This window comes from Camelus ferus, chromosome 6 (assembly GCF_009834535.1).
Source record: "Camelus ferus isolate YT-003-E chromosome 6, BCGSAC_Cfer_1.0, whole genome shotgun sequence".
Lineage (NCBI taxonomy): Eukaryota > Metazoa > Chordata > Mammalia > Artiodactyla > Camelidae > Camelus > Camelus ferus.
This window is the reverse complement of record NC_045701.1, coordinates 55,754,456-55,771,174: the sequence shown is the minus strand read 5'-3', so window position 1 is coordinate 55,771,174 and position 16,719 is coordinate 55,754,456.

Genomic DNA, 16,719 nt, shown 5'->3' with positions numbered 1-16,719 from the left:
CTTACTAGCCATGCAGACTTGACTAGGCAATTTCATTTGTCTGAGGCTCTGCTCCCTCGTCTGTATGATCTGGGACTGTTGTGAGAATTCAGTGAGATAATGTATATAAGGGGCCCAGCTCTGGATGGGCACAGAGTAAGCATTAATGAAATGGTCATGAGTATAGCTGTCACCATCATTGTTCGGCCACAGTGTGCACAGCTCTAACCATGACCATCACCAGCCTGAGCAGGCTGTTTCAGCAAGAGAGGCAGGATTTGGTTGGACAGAAACGCTTGGACTTCCCATCCCAGTGAGCACAGAGCCAGCACTGGACACTTGTTGGCCTAAAGCATGGTTTCTCAACCTCAAAGCTACTGACATTTTTGGACCAGATAATTCTTTGTTGGGAAGGCCTGTCCTGCGCCTTGCAGGATGGTTAGCAGAATCCCTGGCCTCTACTCACTAGATGTCAGTAGCATCCTCCCCTAGTTGTGACAATCAGATGTTCCCCGGCATTGCTATATGTACCCCTTCGGGCAAAATCACCCCTGGTTGTACCACTGGTCTGCTGAAATGTCCAGAATGTGTTTCTTACCAAGGTCAAAGACTCTGCGGACAGTTTCTGGCTACAAATCACCTGCCCAGGGTTACCTTTTTCTGGCAAACCACAGAAGAACATTCACCTCATACATTTTACAAGCACTGCATTCCAGGGGAAGAGAATGAACTGGGGAAACAATTTGGTGGGCATGTAACATTTGTACTTATTTACAAGGTTGCTTCAGGCTAATATATCTGTGACTACAAATTTCTGCTTGACTGAATGGTGGGATTTTCTAAAGCTCGAGCACAGACCAGATGTTAGCAGGAGCCCTTTGACCCTGGTTAAACATTGTGGCTGGTCAGCAGCCTCCATGGGGGCCAAGAGCCTTACATGAGAGCGTTCTTTCCAAAGGTATTTACCACTCTCTAGTTAAACATAACCAAGGCATTGTTCCAATTCCAGGGGCCTGCATCTGCAGGGGGCCCTTTAAGAAGAAAACAATTTAAAAGAATAAACAAGTGAAAGAATGAAGGGAACCTCTCCTTTTCACATCACCTTCTGTTAACCTGTGGGACTTGGGCTTACTAACATACAGGCTCTGCCCAAACGTCTACCTCCCCATAAAAAATAAAAAATTAGTAAAATGTAAAAAAAAAAAAAAAAAAAAAAAACAGGCTGTGATTGAGGTACACTCCTGGCTGGGAATGGGTTCTCTTGGTTCCCCCTGGCAGCTCACTGTTGGCCCCTCTAAAACCTTCTCCTGGAATATACCCGGAGAGCCCTCTGAGTCCCGGCTGTGCCTCAAAAATGTGCAGAAACCAGTTCTTTCCAGGTGCAGGGGACTAAAGTGATTTCATATCGAGTGGAGAGAGTCAATCTCACATCAGCCACAGGAAGAGTGCCCCAGATCTGGTGGGACCAGAGGGGAGACGGTACAAGAAAAGTAGCTCAGGGAAGGCAGACCCAAAAGGAGAGGGCATTTACTGAGCACTTACTATGCACCTTACAACAAGACCTTCTTTCAGATGTTACCTCCTTTACTTGTCACCACAGAAGCGAGCTATTATTATCCCCAACTCCATCAACAGTAAACTCAAAGAAGTTTGGCCAGCTAAAACTGGTCTTTGCCACCCCTGGGGTTCCCAGACCTGGCTGCACAGTTAAATCACCTGAACAGTTTTAGAAAAAAAACCCATGTCCCAGCCTCCACCAACTCAGTTGAACCCCTGGCAGTGGAGCTAGGCATGTGAATTTTGGAAAAGATCCCCAGGTGATTTTAGTGAGCATGCAGGGTCTAGAACCCCTGCTTTACACAAGGAATAGAGGAGGGGGGTGTGGACAGAAGGGCAATGGAGCGAGTAGACGTCATCTGTGTCCAGTTATCCATCCCCAGAGCCATGCTGTGCTGCAAGGGACCCTCCTTCCCAACACCCCCCACCCCAATAGGTGGGCACTAGGAGACGACAGGCAATTTTAATACATGCCAAATTAAATGCCTTGGGAAGATAAATCCACAAACCCTGCATACGGTATGATATATTCCAGCAGAAACTGCTTTTGCATAATGGGCTTTTTCATACAGCCTGCACTGCTGTCTCACTTTATTCCTGTAGAGCACTGGTTCTCCGGCAGGGGCAGTTTTGCCCCCCAGGGGACATTGGACAATGTCTAGAAACATCTTTGCTTTTTACCACTTGGGCAGGATAAGGAGGTGCTACTGGCATGTGATGAATAGAGGCCAGGGATGCTGCTAAAACATCTTACAATGCATAGAATGGTCCCTGCCACAAGGAATTATCCAGCCCCAATGACAACAGTGCTGAAATTGAAACACTGTGCTATAAAGAGCAGTAGTCACCACTAGGTAGACACAAAGCCTTGAATACAACACTCCTCCAGGTCAGAAGCCTGTCCCTGACCAGGCATGTTTCAAAGAATCACAGAATCTTGGAACAGGAAGAGACTTCAGAGACAAGGAGCCAAACTGAGAGCCAGTTGGGTTTTTAGGAAAATCCTAGAGCAAAGCTACACAGTGTTTACCAAACCACATTATAATGCACTGCTGGGTTGACTTTCCACCTAGGTAGTACATGAACAGAAAATTAACTAAAAATGGTATTCCTTACTGCAAATTCTTATTCATTGATTTACAAATATTATTGGGTTCCTGGTACGTTCAGGGCGTGGTGCGGAATATCCCCAGCAACACTGCTACCCACCAGGGATAGCCCTCTTTGTGTTCAAGCCCAACATAAAATCCAGGCTTGATATACAGACTCAGAACCCAGTAAAATCACACCCAGCTGAGTTTATGGTGGTTTTATTGTTTTCTGGCTCATTGGGTAACTTGGCAACCTGGGGTCAGGTATGCAAAGAACCGAAGAAAACCCATCCAAGACTCAACTCCCCCAGGGGCTGCACAGGGGTGAGGCTCAGCACAGCCTAAAGCCCAAGGGCAGACGCCTAGCATTCCTCCCAGCTGTCCAAAGCTGCACTCTTGCCCTGGTCCAGACTGCTCCAGCTCCCCCTCACATCGGGCAGGTTACAGGCAGCAGACTCCGGCCACCCAGCACCCAGCCACTGAGCCCAGGGCTCTCCTCTCCTCCTCCTCACATCCACACTGCCACACTGCTATCGACAGGAATAAGCACTCAGTGGTTACTTGCCACAGAAATGGAAACTGCTCAGGCGGAAGAAATTGGGAACATTTTGTCCTCTAGGGTCACAAAAGATTTAAGTCATTCTCCCGACTGAAGTTCTCATTTACACTGGGGAGAAACAACAACAAAATAAAAACCTGTCGAATGGATTGTGCAATAAAGGGAAATAAATGCTGCAGAGGCAAACTGGTGGGGGCCAAGAGGAAAGGGAGAGGGACATGAAGCCATCACGTGGGAGAAACTGAGTCTGCGTGCTGGGGGGGTGCTGGGGGTGGGGGGCAGGTGCCACCCTCCTGCCGGCTCCCTGAGACACCCCCACCACCTCCGTGCCTGTGACCACAGCTCTCCGTGCCTCCCCCTACCCCTAAAATCCCTGGGCACAGCTGTGCCACTGAAACCTGGCCAAAGACAACTGTCCCTGATATAAAGGGAGAGCCGGCCAAAGCCACCTGCATAGCAGGTCTGTGACCACAGCAGACGCCCCTAAGACTTCACCTAACTCCCTTCTTCAGAACTATCTGAAAGTTATTTCCTCAGGGACTTCTTCGCGTCCCCCAGATTCATTCTTTCACTCAACAAATACTTACTGAATGAATAATATTTATTGAGCAGTCCCCAAGGGTTAGGCGCCCTTCGTGTAATCTCCCACAGCAAACCCCTCCTCCTATTGAACAAGAGAGATGGTAATTCACTGACTACTTACATAATCATTTCTTAGGGTCCAGTTCCTACCCCCAGCCCACCAGGCCTTCCAGAATATTGACCTACATGAGAACAGGAACCAGATCTATCTGGTTGACCACCTCATCCCACCACCGGTGCCAGGACGTACTGAATGAAAGAGTGAACAAATGAGTGGGCAAAGAACAGAGATCTTTTGTGTCCTTTTTCTCATGCTAAGTCCTTAAAAATCCGGAACTTGTTTTACCTCGTCAGTTTGGACAAGCCTCATTTCAAGTGCTCAGAGCCACGAGGTTACCATACATGAGGGCCTCCCAGTGTGCTTGTTTGCTGGCGAAGTAGGAGGAAAATTAAGCTCTGCCACAACAGGAGACAACACAGCCCTTCTGCTTCTGGTGGCTGTGTGAGACCCACCGCGTCCCATCCTGACTCTGCCTCGCACTACTTGCACAACCCTGGGCAAGTTCTGTGATCTCCCTGTGCCTCGGTTTCCTCTTCTATAAAGCAGGGGTGATAACAGCGTCCACTCTGTGGAAGAAATGTCAGCAACAACGAGCTAGGACCCACCCAGCCCTGTGAACGATGCCTGAGGAGTGGTAAGTACCCGAGTGTATCAGCCATTTGTTATCTCATTAGATGGTCATATCATGTACAGATATTTATGCTCCGCTTCATGCCACGAGAGATGGAAGGGAGCTTGAGTCACCACACATTCTGCGGGTACAACAAAAGAAAAACCAGTATCCGTTTTTTGAACTGCATTCTGAGCATACCTGTCACCAGCAAAGTCCCCCAGGGTCCCCGGGAAAAATAAGATGGAATCTAGGTGATAAGGTCTAACCTCTTTCTTTGTGCTTCATCTAGTTTCTCTTGCTCATAAGAGGTCGCGTGCAGAGCCCTTGCGCTTGGCACTTCAGACCACAGTTCCTGGTGCCAAACGGCCACACTGACACCTCAGCTGGGGGCCACGTGCAGAGACGCTACACACCACACTCAATCCAAGATGGCGGTGGCGGCCGCCGCCTCCAGAGACACTGGGTCAGGCACTGTGCGCTGGAGCCTGAGCTGCGCAGCTGCGCCCACCTCGCGAGAACTCCACCCCCCACCCCACCCCCACCCCCGCTGACGCAGCCCCGCCCCGACCTGTCCAGGAGAGCAGGTGCTCTAGAGCCCAGGCTCCCACCGCACCTCTCCATTCTTTGATCAAAGAACAAAGCTTTCCTTTGCTTCTGAACCTGAGAACTCAGTCTCGGTCTTCTTCTATTGACTGGAGCAGCACAGGGCAGGAGGACCCTAGTTAGGGACCAACTCTGGAGGGTCAGTAACATGTTCTTTCATAGACAAGATATATCTTAGCAAAAAAGACTGATTCTGGACAAATAGTACAGGATAGTAAAAATCTTAAATGCACATAGAGAAAAGAATTTAGACTCTGCCATGGCACACATTATCACTGGTGAGAATGGGAGAGAGGTACTGGTTTAAATAAAAATGTTTTGCAACTTCGTACACGCTGTGTTAATGCGTTTCTCTCATTAGCTAAATTCAAATTCCACTGTACAGGACAGACAAGCTGTGTCCTTTCCAATCCAGCACAGAAAGCAGATGACATTTACATTTGATTTCCTGTCTGGGGCATAAAGTCTGCTCCAGAAAGCTGAGCATTCAGCAGGTTCCAGGCGTGGGGCAGATAAATGCCTCCCTCACCCTCATGGCTGTTGCCGTAGCCTTGGAGCAGGGGGATGCCACATTTGGAATGAGGTAGTAACACCCACCTTGCAGGAATGTTGCAAAATTTAATTGAAATGATACATGTGACCATGCTTGACCCAAAGTAGGTATGTGATAAACGTTTTCTGTCTAATGTCTGGGTCTTATTAAGGATGCCGTACTCTCATTAAAAACACTTCTTTGTATTGAACTAAAAATGTGTTCTCATTCTGCCGTTTTTGACTATACAGAATGAGTCTAATTCCTCTCCAAAAAGCCCTCAAATATATGAGGGTCATCTTTCATGCCCTCCTCACCAAATTTCTGTTTTCCAGCCACACACCCCCATTTCCTCCAACAAGACAAGAATTTGTTGTCTTCAAAGTAACTAGAAGCATCTGGCTGTAGTGGGTCCCGAGACACTTCTTGGCACCAGTAACGTGCCTATAACCCTGAAGGATCCCAAACTTGGTCTGTGGGATATGGATAAAGTTAACCTAATGATTAGCCTAATGCTTTCTTCATCCTATAAAATTCAAGGAACTTTCTCCATATGTTCTCCCCACCCCCAACACTAACGGCAGACGCCGCTCTGTTTGAAAGAGACTGTTTCAGGACTAATACGCTCTTCACAGCTGAAATCCAGTTCTGAACCTTTGAAGTGACATTTATTGTGGTCTTGGGGAAGGTTCAGCCGAGGTGAGAAGTAACAGCTGAGGGTGATAAATCAAATGCAGCTCAGTTTTCATTTAAGGGCAAACTAACATCCAGTCAGCCTGGCTCAGTCACCAGCCAGCCCTGGAAGCTTGTAATTTCTTACGTAAATGGTAAACAGAACACTGAACAGTGACAATTTCTTCCACTGCTAGGATGAGCCGTCGGCTTCTGTTCCCTGCTCAAACCTGACATCTTAGGCTGCTGGTTAGAGGAGAGTCGTGTTAGCAGAAACGTTTCTGGGCTAATCATAATCATAAAGCCTCTCTTAGAAATGATGCTGCTTGTACAACATGTTGGCAACACACCTTGTCTGCTCTGCTTCCTCAAGCATTGAATTGAAGGTTGTAATAATCTAACACAGACTGTCCAATATGGTAGCCACTGGCCACCCGTGGTCACTGAACATCTGAAATCTGGCTAGTTTGAATTCAGATGTGCTGTAAGTGTAAAATAATACACACAGGATTTCAAAGATTTAGTACAAAAATTATAAAATATTTCATTAGTAAGTCTAACATATTGATTTTATGTTGAATTGATAACATTTTAGATATATTGGATTACACTAAATAATTACTAAAATTAATTTCACCTCTTTCTTTTTACCGTTGTTTCAATGTGGCTGCTAGAAAATCTTAAGTTGCATATGTGATTTGTAATGTTGCCCCCCACCCCAATACTTTTCTATTAAACAGCACTAGTCTGGAAAGCAAGGTGGGAACTGGAAATCCCTCATTCCTCTGGTTCTTCCTCTGGGTTCAGATTTAGGAAAAAGGGACTAACATCAGAAACCATCACTAACTTTACATTTATTTATTGGTTAGACTAGAGCAGTGGTTCTCAAACATCAGTGAACATAAATGCTATGGACTGAATGGTGTCCCCCAACAAGAGGCATATGTTGAAGCCCTAACACCACCCCCTACCCCTGTCCCCCATTTCATGTGACTGTATTGCTGTATTAGAGATAAGGGCTTCAAGGAGGTGATTAAGGTTAAATGAGGTCACACAGATGAAGCCCTGAACCATAAAGCTGCTACTCCTGGGTATATATCTGAAAAAGAAATAAAAACACTAATTGGAAAAGATGCATGCACCCCAATGTTCATAGCAGCACTATTTATAATTGCCAAGATATGGAAGCAACTTATGTGTCCATCAACAGATGTATGGATAAAGAAGACATAGTGTATATATACAGTGAAATACTACTCAGCCATTAAAAAGAATGAAAATTTGCCATTTGCAGCAATGTGGATGGTCTTGGAGGGTATTATGCTAAGTGAAATAAGTCAGACAGAGAAAGACAAATACTCTATGGTATCACTTATACATAGATTCTAAAAAAATATAACAAACTAGTAAATATAACAAAAAAGAAGCAGATTCACAGTTATAGAGAACAAACCAGTGAGGAGAGGGAAGAGGGAGGAGGAACACAGGGGTAGGGGATTAGGAAGTACAAATTATTATGCATAAAATAAGCTACAAGAATATACTTTACAATCAGAGAATATAGCCAATATTCATAAGAACCACAAATGGAGTATAACCTTTAAAAACTGTGAATCACTATACTGTACACTTATAACATATAATACTGTACATCAACTATACTTAATTAAAAAAAGAAGAGGAAACACCAGTGCTCTTTCTCCACCATGTGAGGACACAGGGAGAAGGTCGCCACCTACAAGCCAAGAAGAGAGCCCTCACCAGAAATCAAACCCTGATGGAACCTTGAGATTAGACTTTCCAGACTCCAGAACTTTGAGAAAATGCATTTCTGTTGTTTAAACAACGAAGCCTGTGGTGTTTTGTTATGGCAGCCTGAACAGACTCAGGCAATAAGCATCCCCTGGGGAGCTTGTTACACACACAGGTTGTTGGGTCTTATTCCTGAAAGTACCTGACTCTGTTGATCTGAAACAGGCCTGGAAATCTGCCCTTTTTAAACAAGCACTCTAAGCATTCTACCTAAATTTTGAGGTACCCGGGACCAAAAGAAACATCATTATCTAGACTCCTGTTGGCTCTGTTGCAGGGGGAGTTGGGGGCCATGAACTCAATTCCTGGTTCTACCACTCCTGGAGTGGCAGCTAAATGAATTTGGTCGTGAGCACCCCTTTTTGGTAAGGCGTTTTAGAGCCCACAACCAGCGGAATATTTTAGATATTTATTACATATGGCCAACTACCAATCATATACTGAATATTAGTAGAGCTTATTTTTACATAGAAATAAATAAAGGTGAGAAGTCATGCTGTTTTCTTTTTGAATCCCAGTGGATCATCTTTAGCCTGTGGAGGCCTCTCACTGAACAAGTTCTAACACTCCATATGTCCTCACTTTTGCACAGGCTGTTCCCATTTTGCCTTCTCTGCACTTAGAAAATGCCTACTTATTGCTCAGGATTCAGCTCATAAATCTACCCTGTGCCGCTCTTCCCCCCGCCTCCCCCACCCCCAGGTAGCATTTCAGCCCCTCTTTGCAGCACCTCTATTGACTCACACACCGAATCACAAATATTTGTTTAACCTGTCAGCTCCTTGAGGGCATGGACTGTGCTTTATTTCTCTCTGTTTTGCCTGGGCCTTGCACACAGATCCTGGCACAAGGTATGCATTTTTTTCCTAATGTTTGTACAATGAGCAAAACAATGAGTGAAAGTGTGATTAATCAATACTTTCAGCAGGTCGTTGCCCTTCTCTGCGGAGGCAGAATCGCTGTAGCGAATCGTGAGAAATAACCTACACAAAGGAGCGGAGGGAGAAGCTATCTGAAGCTATGCTGGGTTTAAACTTTGGGTTTACAAAAGCACTGTATAATTCACACTGGATTGAGGATGAAAGCAGAGTGAACAGCCTAAGCCACTTGCAACATAAAAAGCAGAGAAGTTTTGGGGTATTTTTTTTTACACCACTCTTTTTAATTCTTTAATTGTCTTAAGGTCAGGATCCTCCTGGCAAAGTAACAATGGTTGGTTTGTGAGAGATCTCAGTGCATCTTTGTGGGGCAGGACAAAGATGGACAGGGAACAAGAGGGCTTTTAGAGGCAATATAATTTGGGATCTACATCCAGGTCTGCACTGCACAAAATGAAGGGGTCACTTGGTCCAAGCTCCAGAAATGTTATGGCTAAAGGTATCACCTTTTGGAAACATAAGCCTGGCTTGGGTGTGTAACAGCAAGTGTCATTAAAGCCTCGTTAGTGAGAAGTTGGTCCCCCTGTTCCTTCACATGCATCTTGTCTCTGCCCCCAAGCTTCCGCTGTTGGGTAGTCATCACTGGTGGCAGCAGGGCCCTGGCTGGAAGAATTCTCTGGGTGCTCTCTTACGTGTGTGGGGGCCTACTGGAGGAGAGAAATGCTCTGTCACTTTCTTGTTTACACAAAAGCTTTCCCTCTCAGCAGGTACTTAGAAGAAATGAAGTTGTACATAATTGGTTTATCTTCTCAGACCCACTTAGAAGGACTGACCCTGTGATAACACTGGAAAATAAAATACACATGTGTTTACAAATCACTTTTCAAGGTGATTAGCAAGCAACACTAGCAAGTAGAAAGGTTTCCACATTATTCTCCTAAGAGTAGGGTTGCCAAATTCAGCAAATAAAAATATAGGATGCATTGACACAACTTTGTAAAACTGACTATACCTCATAAAATATATATATATATATATAAAAAATTACAGGATGCCTGGTTGAATTTGAATTTCAGATAGACAATGAATAATTTTTTGGTATAAGCATGTGCCAAATATTGCATGTGTCCTGTATTTTATCTGGCAACCTTACCTGAAGGGGAAAAGTCTCTACATAATGCTCATGGGGAAAATTTCTCTCTGTCTCTTTGGAAACTTCCCATTGGCTGAGAGGTATATGTTAATAAGAACAAAAGTTTGAGAGCTGAGACGTCTGAGTTCTTTTCTAGTTCACTCATTGACTCATCAATGTTTCATCCCAAATACTTTTTGCACATCTGTCCTGCACCAGGTACTAGATTAGTTGCTGGGGAAATACAGGTGCTAGAGAATAACATGTACCTGACTTTTGGTGCTTGTATGGCAGCTCTGTGACCTTAGCCTCTCCACACCTCTTTTCCATCCATAGAATGAAGCGGTTGATCACCTTGGGATCATGCTTCCCAAAATGTGTTCTTTGCTAATAGATATTACATCAAAGAAGGTTTCTATGGTCAAAAATTTAAGAAATTTTGAGTTGAACAGATATATAATGATATTTCACTGTGAACCTTCTCAACATTTTAATGTGTTTATAATCATCGTGATCCCTAATGGTGCCTTAACTGGGAATCAGCCCTTCAAGGAACCACTCTGGAGACTGGTGTTCTGTGGAACATACTTTGGGAAACATTATCCTAAGTTGATGCCTAAAGTCCTTTATAAATCTGGATTCTGTGATTCTGTACTTGCCTTCTTTCTCTTCTCTGCCTAAAGTCTCTTTTATCTTAAATGAATCTCCTTAAAAACATCCAGCCTCAATGCCCCCACCTCTGTGAAGGTTTCCCGTCAGACTCTCCCCTAATCCCGACTCCCCCCACCCAACACACCCCCACACACCACAGTGCAGGGGCAACGCCTGTGTGGCTCACCCGTGCTTCCCAGCACGTAGCACCAGTCCTGGCCCAAATAATGAGTTATGTCGATAAAGCTATCTTTTCACAAATGAATAAATGTAACACATATTACTTATAGTTATCCCATCCTCTACATTCTCATAGCCCTTTTTTGTTATGATATAATTACTTCTCTAATATCTACTTCCTATTTATACTGGGACTATTTTGAGGACACCACAGAAACATTACTAGTTTTTCTGTCCCCAGTATGTGAGTGCTGTCTCTGCACACAATTTCCTCTTAACAATAATAAATAACAATACTGGTTGTAATCACTCTATCCCGGGCACTCATATGTTTTATTTAATCTTCACAACAATCTCATGAAGGGTTTTGTGGTAAACACTGTGACTTGGCTTGCTCAACCTCTAGGCTGCTAAGCTGGACACTTGAGTATCTCAGATTCCTGTGAAACTTGCTGGAGTTTTGCATGTCAATTAGGTTTCACTAGTTATAAGTATTTGCGTGAGTTTGGGAAGGTAGAAATGAAGCAGAGGCCACCTCTTGCCCCTTTGGAAGTTTCTTTCTGACAAGCAAGGCTGTGGAGATGAGAGATTTTTCTGCAGCAGCATTGTAGACCTCGTCTGGCTTCCCGGGCACTTGAAGCAGAAGCAATGGCAATAAGACACTTCCACTGTATGCTCCTGAACTCAGCAGTTCCCACGGTGGCTTCAGAGGTGCAGTGTCCCATGGTGGGTCAGTTCTGTGGTGGGGAATAATTCTAGGAGGTTGATGAGTAATTGCTCCTCCAGCCTAGCCAACAATTGTGTGAGTAGATAACTCCCTGGATTAAATCCCTTTCTGCTTAAAATACTTGGAAGGGTTTCTATTTCTTGTACTGAATACAGAAATCACTAAAATTACTATTTTATCTCCACTCTCCAGAAGAGAAAACTAAGATGTAGAGAGATTAATCCCCTAGAATCCCAATCTATTGAGTGGTAGAGACAAGATTTGAACTCAAAGGCCAGATCTCTTTGTTATACTCCTCTCAACAAAATCACACAGCAGGGGAAGGCAAGGGTGCGCAGAGTTGGCACTAGAACTCAAGAAAAATAAACTGGTGGCATTTAGCAGTTAAGTGCTTGAAACTACTAGTAAAACGTGTGCAAAGATTATAAATTTGCTTCTCAGACCATTATTTAAAATAGGAGATATTCAGAAATAACCTCAATATCCAATAATATGAACTGTTTACATGAATTATGGCATATCCATATGATGGGATATTATGCAGACTTTAAAAATAATGTTACACAAAGCAATAATAAAAGAATATAGAGGGTACAGTATAGCTCAAGTGGTAGAGTGCTTAGCATTTAATGGTGAAGAACTACAGAAATATTTGTTAAAATCAGAAAGAAATGAAGTTGCCCACTCTCTCTACTATTGTCTAGCAGTCTTCTGGTGCTTGATGCAATTGGACAGGAGGACAAATGTGAATATTAGCAACTACAAAGCTCTCTACAAGTATCAGCCATCGCTCCAGCAGACCCCTCTATGGAACCAGCAGGGTAGCCCGCTCAACTCTTCAGTGGCTGGTGCTTCCTCCAGACTCTTTCTCCCCACAGCCATCACAGCCTCTTAGGACAGCCGTGAAATGATGAATGGTGCTATTCATTCCCTTACCACACTGTTAGCCCAACCTTTCCTCAGTCCATATGCCCCAATACCCATTCTTCATGTTTTCTCGGGATGCTGAGAGCCCACCTGACCCGCCAGTCCTTTGTAGTAAAGCTCCTGCGCCATCTCCTCAGGACTAAACCCTCAGTCTGGTCAAGCAGATAAACACACCCCTGCTTTCTAAAGATCAAAATATCTTACCTGACAGGAGGAACCCTGATGGAGGGACTGTCAGGTCATAGTGGCAGATGCATGGTACTCAAGCAGGAATTTCTGTCCTCGCTGAGCTTTTCGAAATGTTGCAGTTACTGCCTCTGCCTATGTTTAAAGGCTGTCCTGCATCTGACTTGTTGTTGTTCATTTATTAATATTACATCTTGTGCCTGCTCCCAAGATGGAAGAAATGTGCAATAAAAAAGAATAAAAATCACCAAAAGTAAATATTATGTGAGGACTGAGCTTCCTAGAAGCCAAAGCAGAAAACAAAATGCAGTACGTTACGTAACTCCACTGCTTGGTAAACACCATTGTTGGCACCTCAGAAGAAAAAAGTTCCTCCTGGCATTAAATTCCAGGACACAGACTTGCAGGCAAACAGAAATGTGCACGTCCAGACACCCTTTCAGAACTTTCCTTCCAGAACTAACTTTCAGAACAAAGTTATGTGTTAAGAATTCTGGAACAGAAATATTCTGCTCATAAAATTAAGTCTTTTTATTGGGAGATACCTCTTTTGGAAGTAGGATACAAAGGGAAGACAAAGCAAAGGGAAAGACAAAGCAAAGGGAAGACAAAAAAAAAAACTGTCTAAGCTTGGTCACAAATGTAAAAGTACGATTAATTAGTTTACACGTGCAAAACACTACAGAGCCTGAATAAAGGCTTTCCAGAAAGTGTTCTTCATTATTATCATTCAGTGTAAACATGTGGCTTGTTTTCAATTCTTCTGTATTGAAGCTTGTGAGACACGATGATGAGGTTTTGAGACAACGTTGAATTACTAGTGTCTCTTATTAGAAAGCAGCATTTTTCTTTTCAGGGTTATGTACCACCATTTTTCTTATTCATTACTGATGAAACATCAAGCTGTGAACTTCTACGCGGATGAAAATAATTCATGCAACCAATCTTCTTTAACAAACTCATCATCTCGCCCCTTCAGGAAGTACAAGATATGGAACACTGGTAACGATTATGAAAAATAACAGTATTTATAAGAAGCCACTGGGCTCCATGCTATACCTAAGGAAACTTTAACTGTGTTTAATGATCTTGCCACTAATACTGTCACTGAGATAGGCAGGGCCTGCCACATCATTTTAAGACAGAAGTTCTCAGACATTTTGTTCTCCGAACCCCTCTACACTCTTACAAAAATTATGAAGTACCCCAAAAAGCTATTGTTGAGGTGTATTATAAGGATCTATATAATATATTGCTGTATTTGAAATTAAAGCTGAAAAAATTTTGAGTCTGTATTTGTTAATCTTATTAAGAAAAAAAATCTATTACAGCTTAATACTTTGACAGAACACAACTATGTTTTCCAAGACAAAAACATTAGTGAGAGAATGGAATTGCTATATGTTTTTGCAAATCTCTTTAATGCCCCGATAACTAGATTCTCATATCTGCTCCTGTATTCGAAGTGTTCCAATATCACATGTCATGTAACATCTGGAAAAACCTCCCATACACTCATGAGAAAGTGAGAGTGAAAAAGAAGAAAACAAGTTAATATTGTTAATAAGATAGTTTTGATCTCAGTTCCATTGAGAGTGTCCTGGGACCACAAGGTTTCCCTCAACACATTTTGAGAACTGCCGTATTTGGATAAGACTGACTCCCATAAAAGCAAAATGAAGTTTACTATCCAGTGAAGATAGCACTAGGATTAAAAAGTAAAAGTTCCATTCTACATATATAAGATAAACAGAAGTATAAAGCACAGTATCTATTTTAAGGGGCTTAAAATTTATTTTTCAATAGAATAGTGAAGTACACTGCATTACTCTTCAAATTATCAGCTGCTCTTCTTATCGGCTTTTCCTAAATGAGCCCTCCCAAGAGAGACTCTCTCTGTGGGAAGATTATGCTCTTCCCATCCTAATGTGTTCATGTCTGGCTATCTGACTCACTTTGGCCAATGAAATGTGAGTAGAAGTGACATATTCTACTTCTGTGTAGAAGTTTTAAGGACCATTAATGGATGCTTTAATGGATGGGTGATTCCGACATCCCTCATCTCCTCTCCCATGATACTCACAATGTCCCAGGAAGGGGCTGCTTCTTCAGCCTGGGTCCTGGAGCAACATGGAGCAGAGTGGCAGCCAGACCCATGAAGTACATGTAACAAAGTAGTCCACTAAGGTTTTTGGAGATATTTGTTATTGTAGCATAACTTAGCTTATGGTGACTGATAAAGGTGAGATAAGACAAATGCAAAAAAAACCTTACACATCAAAGGAGTATCATAATAATTATTCCCACATATAAAACAACATAAAGCAAAGGGTAATCTATGTCAATATCCTCAATTTTTTTCAGCAAATGTTTAATCAAATGTAACAAGCATAATGGAGTCAGGCCCTATGCTAGACACAGAATATTCAGGGATGAGTAAGATATGGTCTCAGCATGGAAGGAGGTGATGGGAAGCACAGCCTTGACTTTACCAAGATTGGAAGCCTAGTTTTGCTCCTCACAACTGTATGACCTTGGGTGAGTTTCTCTAAGCCTTATTATTCTCACCTGTATAATGGAGATAATGGTTCCTACTTCAGATGATTGTGAGAATTAAATGATATGATTATGGAAAGCATGTGGCTGATAGTCTATTGTAGTGTGTATTTTCAAAAGAGACTATTTTTCTTCCTCCTTTGTCTCGCCATCTCCCACCCCACCCCCACTCCTAGAGGAGGGTTTTAGGATTCTAAACTTAGCTCTATCTACTGGATTTATCAGTTATTTTTCTAATTTTTCATCTCTCAAAAAAATTAAAAAGTTGTATATAGTATAACATATATACACACATAAATATATTCATTTAGTCTGTCACTCAACTAACCTTTATTAAATACTGTACTCATTTTACAAATGAGAAATCTCAAATAGTGAGTGAATGAATAATTTCCCCAAGGTCATATGTCTGCACATATATTTTTGCCTCATTTTTAATGGCTGATCATATTCAACAGTATTAATAGATTACAGTTTACTTAATATTCTCTTTTTGATGGACATTTTAAAGTTGGGTCATGTGTTTACTATCACAACAAAGAAACATCCTTATACAAATATCTTTTTATACAGATGTAATTACATCTTAGGATTAATTCTTAGAATTAAGAGCACAGAAATTTAAATTCTGATAGGTACTGTGAAATTGCCTTTTAGAAAGTTTTTGCTGATTTATACTCCTGCCCTCGGGGAGTGGACATGCCCTTCCTTCAGAGCCTTATCTACACTCTCCCCTAAACCTTCAGCAGCATGTGCCTCTGGATCAGTGTTTACCAAACCATGTTCCTAAGAACACTCTCACTGAGCACTGTTGAGGAAAGGCTGCTGCACAGAGAGCACACTTTTTTGTGCCGGGGGGGTTAATGCCTTCTTTCTCTGCTTTCACACACAGTGCATTTGGGATGTCTAGCTGGAAGTGGGCTTTGTTCTGCCCTGAACTGCACAAGAATAATTCATCTATCTGAAAGGTAACTTGTATATTGATCCAGAAACATTGCAGGAGTGTAGCTTTTTCATTGATTATTTGATAATGGGTCATTTCATTTCTATCTACTTCTGACTTCTCCGTCTAACTCAGATAAAAAACCAGGTAACCCTGAGCACATAATTCATCTCAGTGGAAAGCATTTTGCCTGCCAATTCACATTAACTCAAAAAGTGACCCTGCAAACCTCCAAGTCATTCAGAACAATACATTTCAAAGATGGTGCTTCCAACCTGCCTTATTCTTGCTTAATATTTGGACAAGAAACTAAGGGAGCATTTAGTCTGAAGCAAATTGCATCTCCTATTTTCTTGGAATGAGGCAAAAGCAAACCTAAAATATCTTTCAGTGGAGTGAGCCCACATTGACAACAGCACTTGTAATCGCTTCCATTGCATGTTCTTAGCTAATTTACAACTACATTCATTGAATTAAT